Raw genomic sequence first — 25,918 nt, forward strand, 5'->3', positions numbered from 1 at the left:
TAATTGGCTGTGATTCTTGCATAATCGCTTAGTGGTCTTCTTTGTAATGCCAGGTTCTGCTATTTGTGACTAATTTTAATAGGCGCTTCATTCTCTCAATGTAAGAGTGGATTTTCTTTTGATTTTCTCTTAAATTAAGATAAGAAATGTTAACAAAATGCCCTCTCAGATTTTGACATCTCTAAAGCGTCTGTGTTTATTTTTTTAAGAAAAGACCCATTACAGAGCATGCATTAAAAAGCTGTAAATTTCAAAATAGCTTGCTATGGGATAGATCATTATGACCATCTCAGAGCTGGATGGGATGGATGTGAATTTGGCACATTTTGCGGGTTTGGCACACTAGGATCTTGATGTACATGTCAACTTTACATGAATTCCTGCGCAGGCAGTGGACCAGGTTATAAAATTCGGAATCACGCCTATCTTCATCGCTGGACGTCAGGGATGGGAGTCCTGACTAGGTAATGCGAGCCTCCTATATCGTCTGCAAGACTGGAACAATAATCTGAATACCCAAATGATAATGACTTCTTATGCATTTTATTAGTATTTGCTTATCTTTTTTTTCTTCTAATTATCAAATTAAGATTTGGGGAAGACATATGAATATAAAACTCTAGATATGGATTTGGGAACCAGCCTATGAGAAAACTATTAGAAATCTAAAAAGTAGAAACATAACACAAGTCTAATTTTAACATTCTCTTTCCTTCCTTCCTACTCTCATCCATTGGTTTGAGGAGAACAGAGAAAGAAGACAAGTGGAACTTAATAGCAGATGTTCTGGGATACTGTATTTTTATTTTTCAACTTTTTTTAATTTTTACTTTACTTTACTTTGAAATACTGTATTGGTTTTGCCATACATTGACATGAATCTGCCACAGATGTACAAGAGTTCCCAATCCTGAACCCCCTCCCACATCCCACCCCATATCATCTCTCTGGATCATTCCCGTGCACCAGCCCCAAGCATCCTGTATCCTGTATCCTGTATCAAACATAGACTGGTGATTCATTTCTCACATGATAGTATACATGTTCAATGCCATTCTCCCACATCATCCCACTCTCTCCCTCTCCCCCAGAGTCCCAAAGTCCATTCTATACATCTGTGTCTCTTTTGCTGTCTTGCATACAGGGTTATCATTACCATCTTTCTAAATTCCATATATATGTGTTAGTATACTGTATTGATGTTTTTCTTTCTGGCATACTTTAGAAAAATGCTGATCTTGGAAATTCTGTTCTCTAGTACTAATACTCTTGAAAATATTTCAACCACCTGTGCCCAGGAAGAGGAAAGCTTCTGGTAGAATTGTGTGCAATGCAGGCAAAGCTGCACATGTCAAAAATTGCAGTGAAATTCTGATTCCTTCACAGTAGAATCTATCACTATGAATGACTAGGCTCCTGCTTTATGTAGTAGCAGTCTAGCATATAGAAGTCATGAATCTTTTTCTTACAAAATGAGATATTTCCAAACTCCTTACGCATTACAGAGGTCACCTCTTTCATTCATGAACAAAGCAAGAAAGCCCTCTGCAGGATGCTCACCTTGCTGAATTGACTCTCTGTGAATGCTTGAAGTTTGTCTGACATGTTCTCAATCTCTATGGCGCTTGATAGGAAAATCTCTGACACTTCTTTCATACTAGGGTTCCCTCCCCAGTTCACTACTACTAGCAGAATTGAGCCTGAAAATCCCAGGGGCTGAAGATCTCTAGTTAATATGCTTGATTTTTTTTTTTTTTTTTACAATCATGAACTGTTTTACTGGTAAAGAACAGACAACTGAGTAGGATTAAATATACTAATGCACATAAAGTGCTTAGTAAAATGTGAGGCCATGTAGTAAATCTCAATAAGTTTATTGAACAATCCCTCCTCTTCTTCCTCTTTGTCCTTTTTCCTCTACTTGTTCACCCTCATTAATAAATGAGCTTAACAGAGGAAAACAATGCCGGTATCATAAGAAGGTTGAAGAGAGAGAAAGAATTTTAAGGGGGGATGCATGTGAAAATAGTTTAAATAATGTTAGGAGGAAGGATAATGCACGAAATCAGAAAGGAGAGATTATAACAGTGAAAATTTGGAGTTGCCATAAGTGATTGAGGCTTGATATATAAACTGTGTTGTCCTCAAAACAGAGGCAATTGTTGCAGCCATGAGAAGCAAAACGATGTTTTATAGGCCATTGTGGGGGAGACTTACAAATTAAGAATAAAATGTGACAGAGAGTCATTGAAATGACAAATGAAGGAGGTATAGGAGAAGTAGAAGAATCAGGAGAGCCTTGAAAGGCAGATGTGGGAGCATGGGTGGTGCAGTATAGGATTCCCAAGTAGGAGTCACTAGTAAGAGGAAGGACTCAAAACTGAGGTGTGTTTCTTACATATTTATGAATTTTGCAATCTTATATTTTACACATGGAAGTTCCCATTCATTTCCTGTTTTCATAAAGAATAACAGCTGCAATCCTGTGTCTAATGCATTGGTTGAACTAAAGTTGTCTGCATGGACAATCAATAGATCTATTATTTATGTTGCTACTACAGAGGAACCAGAGATCAAATTGCCAACATCAGCTTGATCATGGAAAAGCAAGAGAGTTCCAGAAAAACATCTATTTCTGCTTTATTGACTATGCCAAAGCCTTTGACTGTGTGGATCACAATCAACTGTGGAAAATTCTGAAAGAGATGGGAATACCAGACCACCTGACCTGCCTCTTGAGAAATCTTTATGCAGGTCAGGAAGCAACAGTTAGAACTGGACATGGAACAGCAGACTGGTTCCAAATAGGAAAAGGAGGACATCAAGGCTGTATATTGTCATCCTGCTTATTTAACTTCTATGCAGAGTACATCATGAGAAATGCTGGACTGGAAGAAACACAAGCTGGAATCAAGATTGCTGGGAGAAATATCAATAACCTCAGATATGCAGATGACACCACCCTTATGGCAGAAAGTGAAGAGGAATGAAAAAGCCTCTTGATGAAAGTGAAAGAGGAGAGTGAAAAAGTTGGCTTAAAGCTCAACATTCAGAAAATGAAGGTCATGGCATCCAATCCCATCACTTCATGGGAAATAGATGGGGAAACAGTGGAAACAGTGTCAGACTGAATTTTTTTGGGCTCCAAAATCACTGCAGATGGTGATTGCAACCATGAAATTAAAAGACGCTTACTCCTTGGAAGGAAAGTTATGACCTACCTAGATAGTATATTGAAAAGCAGAGACATTACTTTGCCAACTAAGGTCCCTCTAGTCAAGGCTATGGTTTTTCCAGTGGTCATGTATGGATGTGAGAGTTGGACTGTGAAGAAGGCTGAGCACTGAAGAATTGATGCTTTTGAACTACGGTGTTGGAGAAGACTCTTGAGAGTCCCTTGGACAGCAAGGAGATTCAACCAGTCCATTTTGAAGGAGATCAACCGTGGGATTTCTTTGGAAGGAATGATGCTAAAGCTGAAACTCCAATACTTTGGCCACCTCATGCAAAAAGTTGACTCATTGGAAAAGACTCTGATGCTGGGAGGGATTGGGGGCAGAGGAGAAGGAGACAACAGAGGATGAGATGGCTGGATGGCATCACTGACTCGATGGACATGAGTCTGAGTGAACTCCGGGAGTTGGTAATGGACAGGGAGGCCTGGCAGGCTGCGAATCATGGGGTCACAAAAGTCAGACACGGCTGAGCGTCTGAACTGAACTACAGATCTTTAGTCATCCCTTGATTTCGCTCATGCTTCATCAACTGCATAATATAATTTCTCTTCAATTGATTACCTCCACCTTTTGCTGCATGTACAGTTACATAACCTCTAATAATCTGAAGTCTGGTAACCTACATACTGTCTCATTTGATCCGATGAAAAACCCAGGGTAAACTCACGTTCATCTGGTGAGCTTTATCTGTTTCTTCGGAAGTATGGAAAAAATTGGTGTGGCAGCTGTTGGTTGCATTGATATAGTACTGTTTGCCCTGGGCATAATTTTCATCCTGAAAGTGATCAGGCAGTAAGTTACGGTTGTTGGGCATTCAGTAGATGGACCCATTAACAGAACATTAACATGTTTCATAGACGTATTTTTTTTAACAGGGGGCATCACAAAATGTGAAAGTCCTTCTGTTCCTACTCTTCTGTACCTTGTCTCTATAAAAATGATTTTACGTATAACTTTTCTAAGTTTAACCTTTTCCCTTCTCTGTTCTATTATTATCTTTTTTTTTTTTTTTTTTTTTTTTACTATTTAAACCAAATATAGTACATATGTACCAATATTTGGTGCCTCCCAGGGGATGGTAGTAATAAAGAATATTCCAGCCAATGCAGGAGATATAAGAAAACTCAGGTTTGATCCCTAGGTGTGGAGCATCCCTTGCAAGAGAGTACAGCAGCATACTCCAGTATTCTTGCCTGGCCAATCCTATGGACAGAGGAGACTGTTGGGCTAGAGTCAGTAGGATTGCAAAGAGCTGGGCACAACTGAATTGACTTAGAATGTATGCATGCACCTATATTTAACCATTTAATATTTTGTCTACTTGCAAGAGTTGGGAAAAAAAATGGACAGTCAAAATGGAGGATGAAAGAAATTCTAGTGAGTAAAAAGAACTGCGTGACTTTAATAGAAACCTTTAGCACCGCCTTTTATTAGCTGTCTGTTCTACTGTGTGCTCCCTGATTGACTGTAAAGAATTAACATACAACTTTCAAATACTTTCCTCAGAAAGAGAATAATTGTTTCCAATTGTAAACACCCCTTCTATTGTAGCTCGAAACCTATTCACTGCAAATCTTAAAACAATAATTTGTAGCATTAAAAGAACTACCAGTATTCGTTTTTGTGATCGGGATTCAGCTTTGTTTAATAAGTTCCATCTACCCAGTTCACTGCAGAGCATGTCTCATTTATTGCCTATTTATTCTGAACCTGGGGAAGAAAGCCCAGAGACACTGAAAGATCAGAAAATCAATATGCTTCCTTTCCCCAGTCCCACCTAAAAGTGCTTTGTGTCAGGTAGTATTGTGGACTGAATCTGTGTTCTTCTAATTAATGTGTTAGAGACCTAACTGCCAAAATACTGTGTTTTGAAAAGGGTTCCAACTTTTTGGGATCCCATGGTCTATAGCCAACCAGATTCCTCTCTCCATGGGATTTCTCAGGCAAGAATAATGGAGTGGCTTGCCATTCCCTTCTCCAGGGTATCTTCCAGACCCAGGGATAGAACCTAAGTCTCTCACATTGCAGGCAGATTCTTTACCATCTGAGCCACCAGTGAAGCCCATTAATGGTAAATGAGCTCTTAGGGTGGAACACTCATTCGATAGGTTTAGTGTCTTCATGAAGCGAAACACCAGAGAATTCTCTCTGTGTCTTTGTGTCTTTTCCTCTATCTCTCTTCCCCACCCCCACCCCCCCTTTGTGAGGACTCATGAAGAAGCCAGCCTGGGAAGAAATAATTCTCACCAGAACCTCACCTTGCTGGCACCCTGATCTTGGACTTCTAGCCCCCGGACTGTGAGGAAATAAATTTCTGTTGTTTATTCCACTGAATCTAATGTATTATTTTATGGCATTCCTAGCTGACAAATACAAAATCATTTATTTTGCTTATTTTAAAAAGAAAATGAATGAAAGGAAACTGAAAAAGTTATTGCACTTCTTAGGAAACTTTGAGATTTCACAAAACTGATCCTTTCTTCAATTTCCACATCTTATGAGCTGACAGCTTCTTTGCCCAAGAGAGTATGTTATTGCAGCCTTCTTGTTTAAAGGATAGTATAGCGCCATCACTTAGGCAAAGTTTACTTCTAGGAGCCTGGTGGGCTACAGTCCATGGGGTCGCAAGTGTCGGACACGATTTAGCAACTAAAACACCACTACCATAGTACTTACAAACTCCTTGAACATTATTGCAGAAAGGTTATGGAAGTTGCGGGAGAGCCTGGCAGCATCAATAAACACGTTTGTAAGGGATTTCAGGGAGGTGACAAACACGTCAGGACCGCAGGAGGGGCATGAGTTGCCTTTGCACAGGAGCAGATTTGACATGACCACCACCAGCAGCAGGCAGAACCCTGTTTAAATAAAAACATGAGCCATTCTGAAATGATCTATTTGCCTGAGGTTATCAAATCCATCCTGTGGAGGTAAGCCTTTATTTCTCTGTTGCTCTGAGCAGGAGTTGTTGCTGTAGAAGCTGGGGTGGGCAAGAAGGAGTGCCTTCTGTGTAAAATTTACGTGGATGATATTTGCACAGGTAGATACTTGGAGAAGTAAGTTATTTCCTGTATTTTTGAATTGCTCCCAGAAGTATTTCTGTGCTCTGCAAACATTTGGAACTTAATTCTGAGCCAGAGTGTTTAGGCCATTCTTTTAAGACAGTTTAATATTGGGAATCTACAGACTCTGAGCAGCGAGGCCTTCGAGGAGTTTGTAATTTTCTCACTCTACATTGACTAATGCTTGAATTTTAGACACTGAAATGACAAGAAAAGTCCAGTTGTTCTGTGTGGTTTACCATCACACTGGGGTAAGGGTAAACACATGACTGACTGATCACTATTATTGAATACAGAGAGAATACTAACAGAAAAAGGATACTGTACCTTGGATCTGCTCACTCACCTTTGTAACCCCATGCATGTCTTTGACACTTTCCCAAAAGCTTTATTTTTTTTTTATTTTTTTTTATTCTTAAAGAGTGCTTTTTATTTTTTTTCAGCATTTTATAATGATTTTTTTAATTTTTAATTTTTTTTTTATTTTTATCTTTTTTTTAGTTTTTTATTTTTTAAATTTTAAAATCTTTAATTCTTACATGCGTTCCCAAACAAAAGCTTTATTTATTTATTTTTTTAATATAATAATGTAATATTATTATTATTCTTTTTTACTTTATTTTACTTTACAATACTGTATTGGTTTTGCCATACATTGACATGAATCCACCACGGGTGTACATGCGTTCCCAAACATGAACCCCCCTCCCCATAACATCTCTCTGAGTCATCCCCATGCACCAGCCCCAAGCATGCTGTATCCTGTGTCGGACATAGACTGGCGATTCGATTCTTGCATGATAGTATACATGTTACAATGCCATTCTCCCAAATCATCCCACCCTCTCCCTCTCCCTCTGAGTCCAAAAGTCCATTATACACAGCTGTGTCTTTTTTCCTGTCTTGCATACAGGGTCGTCATTGCCATCTTTCTAAATTCCATATATATGTGTTAGTATACTGTATTGGTGTTTTTCTCTCTGGCTTACTTCACTCTGTATAATTGGCTCCAGTTTCATCCATCTCATCAGAACTGATTCAAATGTATTCTTTTTAATGGCTGAGTAATACTCCATTGTGTATATGTACTAACAGCTTTGTTATCCATTCATCTGCTGATGGACATCTAGGTTGTTTCCATGTCCTGGCTATTATAAACAGTGCTGTGATGAACATTGGGGTACATGTGTCTCTTTCAATTCTGGTTTCCTCGGTGTGTATGCCCAGCGGTGGGATTGCTGGGTCATAAGGTAGTTCTATTTGCAATTTTTTAAGGAATCTCCACACAGTTCTCCATAGTGGCTGTACTAGTTTGCATTCCCACCAACAGTGTAGGAGGGTTCCCTTTTCTCCACACCCTCTCCAGCATTTATTGCTTGCAGATTTTTGGATCACAGACATTCTGACTGGTGTGAAGTGGTACCTCATTGTGGTCTTGATTTGCATTTCTCTAATAATGAGTGATGTTGAGCATCTTTTCATGTGTTTGTTAACCATCTGTATGTCTTCTTTGGAGAAATGTCTATTTAGTTCTTTGGGCCATTTTTTGATTGGGTCGTTTATTTTTCTGGAATTGAGCTGCAGAAGTTGCTTGTATATTTTTGAGATTAGTTGTTTGTCAGTTGCTTCATTTGCTATTATTTTCTCCCATTCAGAAGGCTGTCTTTTCACCTTGCTTATATTTTCCTTTGTTGTGCAGAAGCTTTTAATTTTAATTAGATCCCATTTGTTTATTTTTGCTTTTATTTCCAGTATTCTGGGAGGTGGATCATAGAGGATCCTGCTGTGATTTATGTCGGAGAGTGTTTTGCCTATGTTCTCCTCTAGGAGTTTTATAGTTTCTGGTCTTGTATTTAGATCTTTAATCCATTTTGAGTTTATTTTTGTGTATGGTGTTAGAAAGTGATCTAGTTTCATTCTTTTACAAGTGATTGACCAGTTTTCCCAGCATCACTTGTTAAAGAGATTGTCTTTACTCCATTGTATATTCTTGCCTCCTTTGTCAAAGATAAGGTGTCCATATGTGTGTGGATTTATCTCTGGGCTTTCTATTTTGTTCCATTGATCTATATGTCTGCCTTTGTGCCAGTACCATACTGTCTTGATGACTGTGGCTTTGTAGTAGAGCCTGAAGTCAGGCAAGTTGATTCCTCCAGTTTCATTCTTCTCTCTCAAGATTGCTTTGGCTATTCTAGGTTTTTTGTATTTCCATACAAGTCTTGAAATTATTTGTCCTAGTTCTGTGAAAAATATGGCTGGTAGCTTAATAGGGATTGCGTTGAATTTGTAAATTGCTTTGGGTAGTATACTCATTTTCACTATATTGATTCTTCTGATCCATGAATATGGTATATTTCTCCATCTATTAGTGTCCTGTTTGATTTCTTTCACCAGTGTTTTATAGTTTTCTATGTATAGGTCTTTAGTTTCTTTAGGTAAATAGATTCCTAAGTATTTTATTCTTTTTGTTGCAATGGTGAATGGAATTGTTTCCTTAATTTCTTTTTCTACTTTCTCATTATTCGTGTATAGGAATGCAAGGGATTTCTGTGTGTTGATTTTATATCCTGCAACTTTACTATATTCATTGATGAGCTCTAGTAATTTTCTGGTGGAGTCTTTAGGGTTTTCCATGTAGAGGATCATGTCATCTGCAAACAGTGAGAGTTTTACTTCTTCTTTTCCAGTTTGGGTTCCTTTTATCTCTTTTTCTGCTCTGATTGCTGTGGCCAAAACTTCCAGAACTATGTTTAATAGTAGCGGTGAAAGTGGGCACCCTTGTCTTGTTCCTGACTTTAGGGGAAATGCTTTCAATTTTTCATCATTGAGGATAACGTTTGCTGTGGGTTTGTCATAGATAGCTTTGATTATGTTGAGGTATGTTCCTTCTATTCCTGCTTTCTGGAGAGTTTTTATCATAAATGGATGTTGAATTTTGTCAAAGGCCTTCTCTGCATCTTTTGAGATAATCATATGGTTTTTATTTTTCAATTTGTGAATGTGGTGAATTACATTGATTGATTTGCAGATATTGAAGAATCCTTGCATCCCTGGGATAAAGCCCACTTGGTCATGGTGTATGATCTTTTTAATGTGTTGTTGGATTCTGATTGCTAGAATTTTGTTGAGGATTTTTGCATCTATATTCATCAGTGATATTGGCCTGTAGTTTTCTTTTATTGTAGTATTTTTGTCAGGTTTTGGTATTAGGGTGATGGTGGCCTCATAGAATGAGTTTGGAAGTCTACCTTCCTCTGCAATTTTCTGGAAGAGTTTGAGTAGGATAGGTGTTAGCTCTTCTCGAAATTTTTGGTAGAATTCAGCTGTGAATCCATCTGGACCTGGGCTTTTGTTTGCTGGAAGATTTCTGATTACAGTTTCAATTTCCGTGCTTGTGATGGTTCTGTTAAGATTTTCTATTTCTTCCTGGTTCAGTTTTGGAAAATTGTACTTTTCTAAGAATTTGTCCATTTCTTCCACGTTGTCCATTTTATTGGCATATAACTGCTGATAGTAGTCTCCTATGATTCTTTGTATGTCTGTGTTGTCTGTTGTGATCTCTCCATTTTCATTTCTATTTTTATTGATTTAATTTTTCTCTCTTTGCTTCTTGATGAGTCTGGCTAATGGTTTGTCAATTTTATTTATCCTTTCAAAGAACCAGCTTTTGGCTTTGTTGATATTTGCTATGGTCCCTTTTGTTTCCTTTGCATTTATTTCTGCCCTAATTTTTAAGATTTCTTTCCTTCTACTAACTCTGGGGTTCTCCAATTTTTCCTTTTCTAGTTGCTTTAGGTGGAGAGTTAGGTTATTTATTTGACTTTTTTCTTGTTTCTTGAGGTATGTCTGTAATGCTATGAACTTTCCCATTAGCCCTGCTTTTACAGTGTCCCACAGGTTTTGGGTTGTTATGTTTTCATTTTCATTAGTTTCTATGCATATTTTGATTTCTTTTTTGATTTCTTCTGCGATTTGTTGGTTATTCAGAAGTGTGTTGTTCAACCTCCATATGTTGGAATTTTTAATAGTTTTTCTCCTGTAATTGAGATCTAATCTTAATGCATTATGGTCAGAAAAGATGCTTGGAATGATTTCAATTTTTTTGAATTTATCAAGTTTAGATTTATGGCCCAGGACGTGATCTATCCTGGAGAAGGTTCCATGAGCACTTGAGAAAAAGGTGAAATTCATTGTTTTGGGGTGAAATGTCCTATAGATATCAATTAGGTCTAACTGGTCTAACGTATCATTTAAAGTTTGCATTTCTTTGTTGATTTTCTGATAAGCTGATCTGTCCATAGGTGTGAGTGGGGTATTAAAGTCTCCCACTATTATTGTGTTATTGTTGATTTCCCCTTTCATGCTTTTTACCATTTGTCTTACATATTACGGTGCTCCTATATTGGGTGCATACATATTTATAATTGTTATATCTTCTTCTTGGATTGTTCCTTTGATCATTATGTAGTGGCCTTCTTTGTCTCGTTTCACAGCCTTTGTTTTAAAGTCTATTTTATCGGAAATGAGTATTGCCACTCCTGCTTTCTTTTGGTCTCTATTTGCATGGTATATCTTTTTCCAGCCCTTCACTTTCAGTCTGTGTGTGTCCCTTGTTTTGAGGTGGGTCTCTTGTAAGCAGCATATAGAGGGGTCTTGTTTTTGTATCCATTCAGCCAGTCTTTGTCTTTTGGTTGGGGCATTCAACCCAGTTACGTAAAAGGTAATTATTGAAAAGTATGATCCTGTTACCATTTACTTTATTGTTTTGGGTTCGGGTTTATACACCCTTTTCGTGTTTCCTGTCTAGAGAATATCCTTTAGAATTTGTTGGAGAGCTGGTTTGGTGGTGCTGAATTCTCTCAACTTTTGCTTGTCTGTAAAGCTTTTGATTTCTCCTTCATATTTGAATGAGATCCTTGCTGGGTACAGTAATCTGGGCTGTAGGTTATTGTCTTTCATCACTTTAAGTATGTCTTGCCATTCCCTCCTAGCCTGAAGAGTTTCTATTGAAAGATTAGCTGTTATCCTTATGGGAATCCCCTTGTGTGTTATTTGTTGTTTTTCCCTTGCTGCTTTTAATATTTGTTCTTTGTGTTTGATCTTTGTTAATTTGATTAATATGTGTCTTGGGGTGTTTTGCCTTGGGTTTATCCTATTTGGAACTCTCTGTGTTTCTTGGACTTGGGTGATTATTTCCTTCCCCATTTTAGGGAAGTTTTCAACTATTATCTCCTCAAGGATCTTCTCATGGTCTTTCTTTTTGTCTTCTTCTTCTGGGACTCCTATAATTCGAATGTTGGAGCATTTCATATCGTCCTGGAGGTCTCTGAGATTGTCCTCATTTCTTTTAATTCATTTTTCTTGCTTCCTCTCTGATTCATTTATTTCTACCATTCTATCTTCTATTTCACTAATCCTATCTTCTGCCTCCGTTATTCTGCTATTTGTTGCTTCCAGAGTGTTTCTGATCTCATTTATTGCATTGTTCATTATATATTGACTCTTTTTTTTATTTCTTCCAGGTCCTTGTTAAACCTTTCTTGCATCTTGTCAATCCTTGTCTCTAGGCTATTTATCTGTGATTCCATTTTGATTTCAAGATTTTGGATCATTTTCACTATCAATATTTGGAATTCTTTCTCAGGTAGATTCCCTACCTCTTCCTCTTTTGTTTGGTTTGGTGGGCAACCCTCCTGTTCCTTTACCTGCTGAGTATTCCTCTGTCTCTTCATCTTGGTTATATTGCTGCGTTTGGGGTGGCCTTTTTATATTCTGGGAATTTGTGGAGTTCTCTTTATTATGGAGCTTCCTCACTGTGGGTGGGGTTGTATCAGTGGCTTGTCAAGGTTTCCTGGTTAGGGAGGCTTGTGTTGGAGTTCTGGTGGGTGGAGCTGGGTTTCTTCTCTCTGGAGTGCAGTGGAGTGATCATTAATGGGTTATGGGACGTCAAAGGTTTTGAAGTAACTTTGAGCTGCCTGTATATTGAAGCTCAGGAGTGTGTTCCTGTGTTGCTGGAGAATTTGTGTGGTATGTCTTGTTCTGGAACTTGTTGGTCCTTGGGTGGAGCTTGGTTTCAGTGTAGGTATGGAGGCATTTGATGAGCTCCTATTCCTTAATGTTCCCTGAATTCAGGAGTTCTCTGATGTTTTCAGGCTTTGGACTTAAGCCTCCTGCTTCTGGTTTTCAGTTTTATTTTTACAGTAGCCTCTAGAATTCTCCATCTATACAGCACTGATGATAAAACATTTAGGTTAAAGATGAAAAGTTTCTCCACATTGAGGGACACCCAGAGAAGTTCACTGAGTTACAAGGAGAAGAGAAGAGGGAGGGGGTAGTTAGAGGTGACTGGAATGAGATGCGGTGAGATCAAAAGAGGAGAGAACAAGCTAGCCAGTAGTCACTTCCTTATGTGCGCTCCATAGTCTGGACCACTCAGAGGTATTTACGGAGTTATACAGGGAAGAGGAGAGGGAAGAAGTAGACAGAGGTGGCCAGGAGGATAAGAGAGAGGAATGAGAAGGAGAGAGACAAATCCTGCCAGTAACCAGTTCCTTAGGTGTTCTCCACCGTCTGGAACACACAGAGATTCACAGAGTTGGATAGAGAAGAGATGGGGGAGAAAAGAGACAGAGGCCACCTGGTGGAGAAAAAGGAGAGTCCAAAGGAGGAGAGAGTGGTCAAGCTTGTAATCTCGCTCTCAGGTAAAGTTGGGTAGTGAAGTCTGGGTTTTTAAATGTACAAAATTGACAATAAAAACTGAAGAGCAAAGATTAAAAATCTAGAGAAGAGGTTGGATTTTCAAAAATACAATATTAAAGAAAAGAAGCAGAAGGAAAAAGGAAAAAAGAAAAAAAAAGCCACAAGAATTATTAAAAAAAAAACACCAATAACCACCCAAAGACTATATATGGTGTTTGCCTTAAAAAAAAAAAAAGAGTCTTTTTTTTTTGAATATTAATATTAGGCTATAGAAATAAAAATTAGAGGAGAAATAGAAGACTTAACTATTTAGAGAAAGTCAGAAAAGAGAAAAAAAAGAAAAAGAAAAAAAAAGGAATGATTATTAAAATAGTAAAAATATATTGGCCCTTCTCTGATGTTGTGGACATTGTGGGGTCGCTTCCAAGGCGGTTCCCTCTGTTTAACTTCTTCTTTATGATGGTTTTTTAGGCTCACTAGTTCAGTCGCGCTGTGGGGAGGGGGGATGCTGCAAACAAATAGCGCTGTCCTGTGCACACAGTGTCTCAGCCCCGCTGGACCTGTCCCTTCTCGCGGCGTACAAACCGTTCCAGCTCTATGATGCTCAGCCAGGAACTGTCTGAGGCCGGCCCTAGGCTGCGTGTACTTTCCCGGTCTAAGCCGCTCAGTTTCGGGGTTCAGGTAGCCCTCAGAGGCACAGATTTGGTTGGGAATGTGTTTTGTGCCCTTCCCAGGTCCAAGTAGCTCAGAAGTTTGGTGAGTGCTATAGCTGCGACTTGTTGCCTTTTCTGCCTCTGCTGCTCAGTTTTCTGGGTGGACCGCTGGCTCCCCTTGTGAGGCAGATGATGACTGTCCAGCACCCCCAGAAGTCTTAGAAAAGAAGCCTGCTTGCAGTTTGGTAAGTGAAGTCTCTCCGGGTCTGCAAGTGCCCCTTTCCAGCCCTTACGGCTCTGGCTGCCTGTCCCCGGTGGGGGATGGTCTGCAGCTGGCTTATTCCGTTCCTTCCTTTGTTCTGTGCTTGGTCCTGGAGGTGTCTTATGTCCAAGCTTTTCGTGTGATAGCTATCCCACAGTCTGGTTTGCTAGCCCAAGTTAGATCGTTCTGGCTGTGCGTGGGGCGTTCCTGCCCGATTCTTACAAAGCACTGCAGCCCGCACTTCACGCTCTTCCCTGCCCTGCCCCACTTCCCAGTGGCGGATGCAGGCGTCTGTGCTGCTTTTCCGCTGGGGGAGTTACTGTTGGGCTTGTAATCTCTTGGTTTTAATTATTTCTTTATTTTTCCCTTCCTGTTATGTTGCCCTCTGTGTTTCCAAGGCTCGCCACAGACTTGGCAGGGAGAGTGTTTCCTGGTGTTTGGAAACCTCTTTTCTTAAAATTCCCTTCCCGGGATGGGCTTCCCTTCCCGGGACAGAGCTCCCTCCCCACCTCCTTTGTCTCCTTTCTCGTCTTTTATATTTTTCCCTACCTGTTTGTGAAGACAATGGTCTGCTTTTCTGGTTGCCTGATGTCCTCTGCCAGCATACAGAAGTTGTTTTGTGGAGTTTGCTCAGTGTTGAAATGTTCTTTTGAGGAATTTGTGAGGGAGAAAGTGGTCTTCATGTCCTATTCCTCCGCCATCTTAAGACCTCCCCAAAAGCTTTAAAACATCTTAAAATTTGTGTTTCACAGGAACCCTGTGAGATAACCTTAATCTTCACTATGATCATCAAGTTATGTTAATGAAGATGCAATGACTTGGAGAGGGCAAATAATTTTCCCCAGGCCCCATTATTAGCAGATGCAGGTGACTGGGCACCAATACACTCATCTGTTCACTTCCTGATGTCACATCACACATGCCTGTGGCTTTCGGTCTGCATGTGTGTAACCAGGACCACAGCAGGAGCTGTGATGACTCTGCTTAAAGAGAAAAATATTTTGTCTTTGACTGCAAAACAAAGTGACCCTAGAACATTGGTTTTATCCACTTGTTCTGCTCTGTCTATAAAATACTCACTGTTAAAGTCTTTGACTATCAGTGTGGGGGCCTGGTCTCCTGGCTAGCCTTTCTTCTAGGCACCTTGAGAGGTCTACTCCTTATATGCATCTTTAATCTTCTTGTTATGTTTCTTTCTTTAAAAAATAGCACATAAATCTCCAAATGGTAATACAACACTATTACCTGGTCAGCACCCAAGACAACGTCATCGGCTCTGCGAACAAGGCCTGCCCTTTCCTGACGTTGACTTTTTAGGGACAAAATTTACTTGTCTGGTCGGGAGTACATCCTAACAACCCATGGGGCTTAGTTTTTGAACCGTCTCAAAGCATCACCTCTTTGACAGTAGAACTAGACCTTCATTCTTCCATGATGTATTGTAATATTTCAGATATTATTCCTAGCCCTACCTTTGGCCAACAGAAGCATAAAATCATAGACTCTTGCTAGCATGATTTTAATATTACTTTTCCTGTGCACCCTTTGTAAGTAAGCAGAATTTAAGACTGAAGTGAGCAAGAATTGAGTTTGGACAAAGAGAACTGATAAAATAGAGATTATATCCTTCTGAATGAGATCTGAGCATGATTCTTTTTTTCCAATTTACTAGAAAAGAGATAATTTAATTAAGGATAAGATATAAGCATTTACTAGGTTTTCTCTGCTTTTAGTTTAAAGGGGCATGGTACCTAAGAATAAAATCGTTATTTAAAATTCAGTTCAATTCAGTTCAGTTCTGTTCAGTTCAGTCGCTCAGTCGTGTCCGACTCATTGTGACCCAATGAATCGCAGCACACCAGGCCTTCCTGTTCATCACCATCTCCCGGAGTTCACTCAGACTCATGTCCATGGAGTCCGTGGTGCCTTCCAGCCATCTCATCCTCGCTCATCCCTTTCTCCTACTGCCCCCGATCCCTCCCAGCATCAGAGTCTTTTCCAATGAGTCAACTCTTCACATGAGGTGGCCAAAGTACTGGGGTTTCAGCTTCAGCATCATTCCCTCCAAAGAAATCCCAGGGTTGATCTCCTTCAGAATGGACTGATTGGAGCTCCTTGCAGTCCAAGGGACTCTCAAGAGTCTTCTCCAACACCACAGTTCAAAAGCATTAATTCTTCAGTGCTCAGCCTTCTTCACAGTCCAAATCTCACATCCATACATGACCACAAGAAAAACCATAGCCTTGACTAGACGGACATTAGTTGGCAAAGTAATGTCCCTGCTTTTGAATATGCTATCTAGGTTGGTCATAACTTTTCTTCCAAGGAGTAAGTGTCTTTTAATTTCATGGCTGCAGTCACCATCTGTGGTGATTTTGGAGCCCCCCAAAATAGAGTCTGACATTGTTTCCACTGTTTCCCCATCTATTTCCCATGAAATGATGGGACTAGATGCCATGATCTTCGTTTTCTGAATGTTGAGCTTTAAGCCAACGTTTTCACTCTCCTCTTTAACTTTCATCAAGAGGCTTTTTAGCTCCTCTTCACATTCTGCAATAAGGGTGGCATCATCTGCATATCTGAGGTTATTGATATTTCTCCCAGCAATCTTGATTCCAGCTTGTGTTTCTTCCAGTCCAGCGTTTCCCATGATGTACTCTGCATAGAAGTTAAATAGGCAGGGTGACAATATACAGCCTTGACGTACACCTTTTCCTATTTGGAACCAGTCTGCTGTTCCATGTCCAGTTCTAACTGTTGCTTCCTGACCTGCATACAGATTTCTTAAGAGGCAGGTCAGGTGGTCTGGTATTCCCATCTCTTTCAGAATTTTCCACAGTTGATTGTGATCCACACAGTCAAAGACTTTGGCATAGTCAATGAAGCAGAAATAGATGTTTTTCTGGAACTCTCTTGCTTTTTCCATGATCCAGAGGATGTTCGCAATTTGATCTCTGGTTCCTCTGCCTTTTCTAAAACCAGCTTGAACATCAGGAAGTTCACGGCTCACGAAGCCTGGCTTGGAGGATTTTGAGCATTACTTTACTAGCATGTAAGATGAGTGCAATTGTGTGGTAATTTGAGCATTCTTTGGCGTTGCCTTTCTTTGGGATTGGAATGAAAACTTACCTTCTTCCATCCTGTGGCCACTGCTGAGTTTTCCGAATTTGTTGGCATATTGAGCTCAGCATTTTCACGGCAAAATTAGGTGATGAAAATAAAAGAAGTGGTTCTCAAAAAGGAGACATATAAGGTGGAGAAATTTGGGACTATCTCTTTCATCAACTAAAGAGCTTATTGTGACAGGCAAGGAGGATAATAGCTTATATAACATAGATGCATTTGTGTGTATATCTTTCTGTGCATGTATACCTTTCTGTGCATGTATACATGTGTTATGCATAAATATATGCTTAATTCCTTCTTGGAACTTTGGACCTTATAAAATTCGATTTTATTAGAGGTGGTAAATACAGCAGAAATGCTGGACTGGAAGAAAGAAAAGCTGGATTCAAGATTGCCAGAAGAAATATCTATAATCTCAGATATGCAGATGACATCACCCTTATGACTGAAAGTGAAGAGGAACAAAAAAGCCTCTTGATGAAAGTGAAAGATGAAAGTGAAAGAGGAGAGTGAAAAGTTGGCTTAAAGCTCAACATTCAGAAAACGAAGATCATGGCATCCAATCCCATCACTTCATGGGAAATAGATGGGGAAACAGTGGAAACAGTGTCAGACTTTATATTTTCGGGCTCCAAAATCACTGCAGATGGTGACTGCAGCCATGAAATTAAAAGACTCCTTGGAAAAAACGTTATGACCAACCTAGATATCATATTCAATAGCAGAGACATTACTTTGCCAACTAAGGTCCGTCTAGTCAAGGCTATGTTTTTTCCTGTGGTCATGTATGGATGTGAGAGTTGAACTGTGAAGAAGGCTGAGCACCAAAGAATTGATACTTTTGAACTGTGATGTTGGAGAAGACTCTTGAGAGTCCCTTGGACTGCAAGGCGCTCCAATCAGTCCATTCTGAAGGAGATCAGCCCTGGGATTTCTTTGGAAGGAATGATGCTAGAGCTGAAACTCCAGTACTTTGGCCACCTGATGCGAAGGGTTGACTCATTGGAAAAGACTTTGATGCTGGGAGGGATTGAGGGCAGAAGGAGAAGGGGACGACAGAGGATGAAATGGCTGGATGGCATCACTGACTCGATGGACGTGAGTCCGAGTGAACTCTGGGAGTTGGTGATGGACAGGGAGGTTCAGCGTGCTGCAATTCATGGGGTTGCAAAGAGTCAGACACGACTGAGGGACTAAACTGAACTGAACTGAACTGAAATATAGCAGAATATCCTAATTCCTAATGTAATTGATCATTTATTGGTAGATGACTAACTATATGATAATTTTTTCTGTTAAATTGTTATTCATGTGTTTGCTTTGGTAGCACATGTATTAAAAAAAATTGGAATAATACTGAGAAGATTAGCATGGTCTCTGCCCAAGGATGATGCTCAAATTTGTGAAGTCTTCCATATTTTTCTCTAACAGCTTCAAGGGTTGGGATGGAAAGGAAGGTGGCAAGGAGGTTCAAGAGCAGGGGACATAGGTATACCTACGGCTGATCCATGTTGATGTTTGGCTGAAAGCAGTACAGTATTGTAAAGCAATTCCCCATCAATTAAACATCAATAAATTCAATTTTAAAAACTATTATTGTGGATCGTATAACAGGTTCAGATATCCACTGTATGACTAATGAGGATCTGACTGGAAACTGATGGTGTCAATTATCTTTGGTTAATGATTCATTAACTTTATAGTTGAATGAGAAAAATAAACTAACAAACACTACTGTCTGTGAGTCAGTGCCATAGCAAGCTATAATTCTTGTCTGTGTTCACTTTTAGGTGGTACAGTGCCCAAACTTTGAAACTGAGACTGTTTCCAAAAGTGCATAGTCTTGAGTCCTGCCCAGGGTGTTTGTTCCTGATGCTAGAGGCTTCTGTTTGCTTGTCACTAAGGCTGAAATTTTCTCACCTGAGCATTCTCTGGGTCTATCATGTGCACAAGTCTTTATATTTTGGTTTTCTAATTTGATTCTCGTATTCTTTTAATAAGACTACCAAGTCTCTTTATTTTTCCTACCCTTTTGTGCTTTGATTTCTCTGATGCTCATTAGTGTACTTGCTTCCATGTCTACCTCTCTGAGTCGTTTTTAGCATCTGCATAAACCGTACCCTATTCTCTTACTGTCTGGATTTTGGTGTTTAGCATCAGCATATTTTTATGAACTTCATTTTCCTTCTGGTGTGGTTCCTGGTACACAGTTTAAGCTGGCTGGCTCCCATCTGGCTTGTTCGTGTTGTCTCCAAACAATTAGAGAAATCTGCTTTCTTTCTAGGCAATACTGCCCCTTGTTTTGGTAACATTGCTAATTTTCTATGATTTCACTTCCTGCCTCATAAGGTTTGCCTTTCCCAATCTACTGTAACTTGAGTACTATGTGTCTCTATATTGGTATTACTATTTTATTTTATTGTGTTAATTTTAATTGGAGGCTAATTCCTTTACAATATCTTATTTGTTTTGCCATACATTGACAGGAACTTGCCATGTGTATACATGTGTTCCCCATCCTGAACATCCCTCTCATCTCCCTCCCTATCCCATTCTTCTGGGTCATCCCAGAGCACCAGCACAAAGCATCCTGTATCATGCATCGAACCTGGACTGGAGATTCATTTCACATGTGATAAATATACATGTTTCTACGCCATTCTCCGAAGTCATCCCACCCTAGCCCTTTCCACGAGTCCAAAAGACTGTTCTATATATCTATCTGTGTCTCTTTTGCCATCTCGCATACAGAGTTTTTGTTACCATCTTTCTAAATTTCATATGTATGAATTGTATACTGTATTGGTATTCCTGCCTTACTTCACTCTGTATAATAGGCTCCAGTTTCATCCACCTCATTAGAACTGATTCAAATGTATTGTTTTTAACGGCTGAGTAATATTCCGTTGTGTATATGTACCACAGCTTTCTTAACCATTAATCTGCTGATGGGCATCTAGGTTGCTTCCATGTCCTGGCTATTATAAACAGTGCTGCAGTGAACATTGGGGTACACATGTTTCTTTCAATTCTCATTCCCTCGCTGTGTATGCCCAGCAGTGGGATTGCTGGGTCATGTGGCAGTTCTATTTCCAGTTTTAAAGGAATCTCCACCCTGTTCTCCTTAATGGCTGTATTACTATTTTAAATAAATATCAACCTAGTATAGCAGAGAATTAAAGGGAATAAAATTACAATAGTATTAGAAATAATACATTCCTCCAAATTATAATCCAGTAATGCTCAGTTTTAAATGACTTTCTATCCATGTATTATTGAGGTCCCCTACTTTTCCTGACTAGGTGTTTCAATTTTGAAATAGAATTCCATTTTCATTTTATGGATGGCTTCTTTTACTATGCAGAAGGTTTTGAGTTTGATGTGGTCTCACTAGTTTATTTTTGCAGTTCTTCCCTTGGCTTTTGATGACTGAGTTGTTTGAGATGCTTGTATTTTGGAAAGCAATCCTTTATCAATTGCTTTATTTGCTATTATCTTCTGCCATTCTTGCCAAAACACACAGACTGGCTGAACGGATATGAAAACAAGACCCACAAATATGCTGTCTACAAGAGACCCTCTTCAGTCCTAGAGACACATACAGACTGAAAGTGAGAGGACGGAAAGAGATATTCCATGCAAATGGAAATCAAAAGAAAGCCAGATTGGCAATTCTCATATCAGAAAAAAATGGACCATAAAATCAAAACTATTATAAGAGATAAAGAAGGACACTACCAAATGATCAAGGGGTCAGTCCAAGAAAACACATAACAGTTTTAACTATTTATGTACCCAACATAGGAGCACCACAATATATAAGTTAAACACTAACTGACTTAAAAGGGGAAATTGATAGTAACACAATAATAGTAGGGCATGTTAACACCACACCTATACCAATGGACAGATCAACAGAACAGAAAGTTAGTAAAGAAACATAAGCCTAAAAGGAAATATTAGAGCAAACAGACCTAACTGATATCTTCAGCACATTCCATCCAAATGCAGAATACATGCAGCAGATTTCCACCCCCTGTTAATGTCAGAAGAGTTGGTGAAAGACATAAAATAGTAAGACAGACAGATTCTGGTTTTGGGGTAGATGCTTGAGAAGGGGGGCCCCTCAAGGCCTGATCTCCCCTTTGCCCATCAGGCCTCTTCCTCATGACCTTTGCCTTGGGCAGGATTCTCCACACTGGCTCCCAGCAGGATGGGATGGTGGAAATCTGCTGCATGGAATGCTTCTTAATGAAAGCCATGAGGCCATACAAGTAGGGTTCTCCTGCCGTGGAGTAGCTATCTCTTTCTCCATGCTGGTACCTGTAGGGTGAGCAATAGAGAAATACTTAAGTGCAGGTGGTCCTTGAGTGGCTGATGCACTAAGCAATGGAGAATTTTAAATGTCTATATACCCTACCCAGTACTTTGGCCAACTCATGCGAAGAGTTGACTCATGAGACGACCGAGGATGAGATGGCTGGATGGCATCATGGACTTGATGGATGTGAGTTTGAGTGAATTCCGGGAGATAGTTGTGGACAGGAAGGCCTGGTGTGCTGCGATTCATGGGGTCACAAAGAGTTGGACACGACTGAGCAACTGAACTGAACTGAACCCTATTCTCTGTCTAAATTCTTGGTTTTAGCATCATAATGTTTTTATGAACTTAAATTTCTTCTGGTAGAGTTTCTGGTTTAAAATTAAGCTAATTCCTCACAACTGGCTTATTCTTGGTGTTTAAAGAAACTTTGAGAACCTTCCTTCCTCTCACTGCAAAACTGCCCTTTCCTTTACTACCATTGCTGACTTCCCATACTTTGACTTCTTGCCTAATATATTCTATGTCTTTCTCTATTCACTATAACTTTAGAAGTATGTGTCCCTGTGTTGGTAATAATATTTATAATAAATAATTAACCTGATGCTATAGAGAACCAAAAGGACTATAGTTACAAGAGTAGTAATAAATTACCCCCAAATTATAATCCATTAATGCTCCCATTTAAAACTGATTTTCTATCTATATATTATTGACGTCTCTTAACTCATTCTCCTTACTAGATGGCTCAATTTTGAAATGAAAATATAGAAAACAATGGATGGTAAACTCTGGAAATTATCTTCCTTTTGATATGCCTCATTGGTAAGTATGCAAATATTAGTTTGTTGGTTTTTTTCACCACTCTCCCTGCCCCCAGTGGGTTGTTCTTAGTACATATTACAGCTCACTGAGGGGTGATTGCTATTGACCGGAGAATGTACACTGTAAACTGTAACTGTCAAACAAGTGAGTGGAGATGAATAAATTAATGCCAGGAAGGAACATGCTTTTGTTGTTCTAGAAGGAAAACCTTGCTGTGTCTCTCATCTACAGTCTAATCTTCAGATTCATGAAACTGTTACTTTTCTTATGCTCCAATAAATTTTTTGATTATTTGTGGTATTTTGCCCTTGAGTTGTATGTCTCATGTGTTTTTGGATATTAAGCCCTTATCAAATATATGATTTGAAAATATCTTCTGTCAATCTGTAAGTTGCCATTTGATTTTGTTGATGTTCCTTTCTTTGGAGTTTGATGTGGTCCCACTAGTTTGTTTTTGGAGTTGTTGCCTTTGCTTTTGGTGTGAAACCCAAAAACTCATTGCAAAGACTGATGGCAAGATTACCACAATGTTTTCTTCTAGAGGTTTAATTGCTTAAAGTCTTATATTCAACATTTAACCCCTTTTTAGTTGATTTTTGTGCATGGTAAAAGACGGGTAGAGTTTCATTTTTTCATAGGACTATCCAGTTTTTCCAGTGCCATTTTTAACAAGCTTGTCCTTTCCCCACTGGATATTCTTGGCTCCTTGTTCATAAGCTAACCGACAATATATGGGTGTGCATTTCTTTCTGGCTTCGTTGTTCTGCTCTGTTGACCTATGTGTCTATTTTCGTGCCAGAAGCAAATCATTCTGTTTTGATTACTATAGCTTTCTAATACAATTTGAAATCAGCAACCCTAGTGTCGGAATTTGTTCTTCTTTCCCAGGATCATTTTCACTCTTTGGTTTTTTGTGATTTAATACAGCAGAATAGACCAAGAAGAAATGGAAAAAGTACACAGAAGAACTATACAAAAAATATATTAATGACCCATATAATCACAATGGTGTAGTTTCTCACTCAGAGCCAGACATTCTGCAATGTGAAGTCAAGTGGGTCTTAAGAAGCACTTCTGCCCATAAAGCTATTGGAGGTGATAGAATTCCAGCAAAGCTATTTAAAATCCTCAAAGATGATGCTATTAAAGAGATCCACTCAATATGTTAGAAAATTTGGAAAAGCTATCAGGGGCCAGATGACAGGAAGAGGTCAATCCTCATCCCAGTTCCCAAGAAGGGTAGTACTAAAGAATGTTGAAGCCACTAAACAGTTGTACTCATCTCCCACGCTAGCAAGGTTATGCTCAATTCCTCCAAGTTAGGCTTCAGCATTAAGTGAACCTAGAATTTCCAGATGTTCAAGCTGGGTTTAGCAAAGGCAGAAGAACCAGAGATCAAATTGGCAACATTCGCTAGAACATAGAGAAAGTAAGGGAATCCCAGAAAATCATCTGCTTCATTGATCTCACCAAACTGTGTGGATCACAACAAAGTGGAAAATTCTTGAGGAGATGGGCACACCAGACCAACCTTACCTGTCTTCTGAGAAACCTGTATGCAGTTCAAAAAGCAACAGTTAGAAGCAGACGAAGAAAAATAAACTGGTTCAAAATTAGTGAAGAAGTCTGTCAAGGCTGAATATTGTCACCCTGTTCATTTAAGTTATATACAGTGCATGTCATGTGAAATGCTGGACTGGATGAGTCCTAAAAGCTAGAATCAAGACTGCTGGGAGAAATATCAACAACCTCAGATATGTGAATAATACCACTCTAATGGCAGAAAGTGAAGAGGAACTAAAGAGCCTCTTGATATGGATGAAAACAGAGAGTGAAAAAGCTGGCTTAAAACTCAATATCAAAAAAGCTAAGATGATGGCATCTGGTGCCATGACTTACATGCAAATAGAAGTGGAAAAGGTGGAAGCAGTGACAGATTTCCTCTTTTTGGACTCTAAAATCACTGTGGATTATGACTGCAGCCATGAAATTAGACGATGATTGCTTCTTGGCAGGAAAGCTATGACAAACCTAGACAGTGTGTTAAAAGCAAAAACATCACTTTGCCGACAGAGGTCTGTATAGTCAAGGCTATGCTCTTTCCAGTAGTCATTTATGCATGTATGAGTGGACAGACAATAAAGAAGGCAGATTGCAGAAGAACTGATGTTTTCCCATGTCTGGTACTGTAAAAGACTTGAGAGTCCCTTGGACAGCAAGGAGATCAACCAATCAACCTTAAAGGAAATCAACCCCAAATACTCTTCTGAAGGACTGATGCTGAAGCTGAAGCTCCAATACTTTGGCCACCTAATGTGAATAGCTGACTCATTGGAAAAGACCCTGATGCTGGGAAAGATTGAAGACATAAGAAAAAGAGGCTGAGAGAGGACGGGATTGTTGGATGGCATCACCAATTCAATGGGCACGAACTTGGGCAAATTCTAGGAGATGGTAAAAGACAGGGAAGTCTGGCATGTTGAAGGCTGTGGAGTCACAAAGAGTCAGACATGACCTGGCAACTGAAAGAGAACAACAATTTTATACAAGTTGTAGAATTTTTTATTTCTGTTTTGTGAAAAATGCCTTGGAATTTTGAGAGAGACTGCAGTGAATATGTAGATAGCTTTGGGTAGTATGGATGTATTAACAATATTAATTCTTCCAGTCAATAAATATGAAATACGTTTCCTTTTGTGTCTTTTAAACATTTCTCTCATGAGTGTCTTGAATGTTTTCATACATTGTTCTTTAAAAACCTTGCTTAAATTTATTTCTAAGTATTTTATTTTTGGTGTGCAATTGTAAACATAATTATTTGTATTTCTGTAATTTGTTTTGGTGTATGGATAGTTAACTGAGTTTTGTATATTCAAACACAGTTTAAAAAATGCATGCTATTTTTTTTACAGAATAGACAATCCCATCTCCCCAATAAAACATACAGAATGCCCAAGTACAATATGGCAAGTTGCTCAACATCACTATCAAGGAAGTGCAACATATACCACCTCATTCCTGTTTAAATGGCTTTTACCAAAAAGTAAGAAATAAGTGTGATTGAGGATGTGTAGAAAATGGAGGTCTTAATGGATTATTGATTGGAATGTATATTGGTGCAACTCCCATGGAATAGCTTCTGGAAGTTTCACAAAGAACTGTTATGTAGCCATTAATCCCACTTCTGGATGTATATTTATTTCCGAATATACATTCAAAGGAAATGAAATAATTATCTCAAAGAGAAATCTGTACTCCCTTATTCATTATATCAATATTGACAGTAGCCTGTTGCTGCTGCTAAGTCGCTTCAGTCGTGTCTGACTCTTTGCGACCCCATAGACGGCAGCCCACCAAGCTCCCCCATCCATGGGATTCTCCAGGTAAGAACTCTGGCATGGGTTACCATTTCCTTCTCCAATGCATGAAAGTGAAAAGTGAAAGTGAAGTCGCTCAGTCGTGTCTGATTCTAGTGACCCCATGCTGCAGCCTACCAGGCTCCTCATTCATGATATTTTCCAGGCAAGATACTGGAGTGGGTTGCCATTTCCTTCTCCATCACAGAAGCCTAAAAACAACCTTTTATAGGACAATCTAAGTATCTGTCAGCAGGCGAAGAGATTAAAATAATGTGATGTGATATATATATTATATATATATATATGAATTTTATTTGGCCATTAATAAAGAAGCAAATTCTTCCATTTGTGGCGGCATGGATGAAATTGGAGGGG

At 39.2% G+C, this 25,918-nt stretch overlaps 2 pseudogenes; one reads left to right on the top strand and one right to left on the bottom strand.

Annotated features, from left to right (window-relative positions):
* Positions 1-289: 289 nt before the first annotated feature.
* Positions 290-17,103, bottom strand: LOC138425181 (chorionic somatomammotropin hormone 2-like; annotated as a pseudogene).
* A 1,244-nt stretch (positions 17,104-18,347) lies between these two features.
* On the top strand, positions 18,348-18,460 carry LOC138426130 (U6 spliceosomal RNA; annotated as a pseudogene).
* The last annotated feature ends 7,458 nt before the right edge of the window (positions 18,461-25,918 follow it).

Source organism: Ovis canadensis, chromosome 20, assembly GCF_042477335.2.
Source record: "Ovis canadensis isolate MfBH-ARS-UI-01 breed Bighorn chromosome 20, ARS-UI_OviCan_v2, whole genome shotgun sequence".
In the NCBI taxonomy this organism is placed as follows: Eukaryota; Metazoa; Chordata; class Mammalia; order Artiodactyla; family Bovidae; genus Ovis; species Ovis canadensis.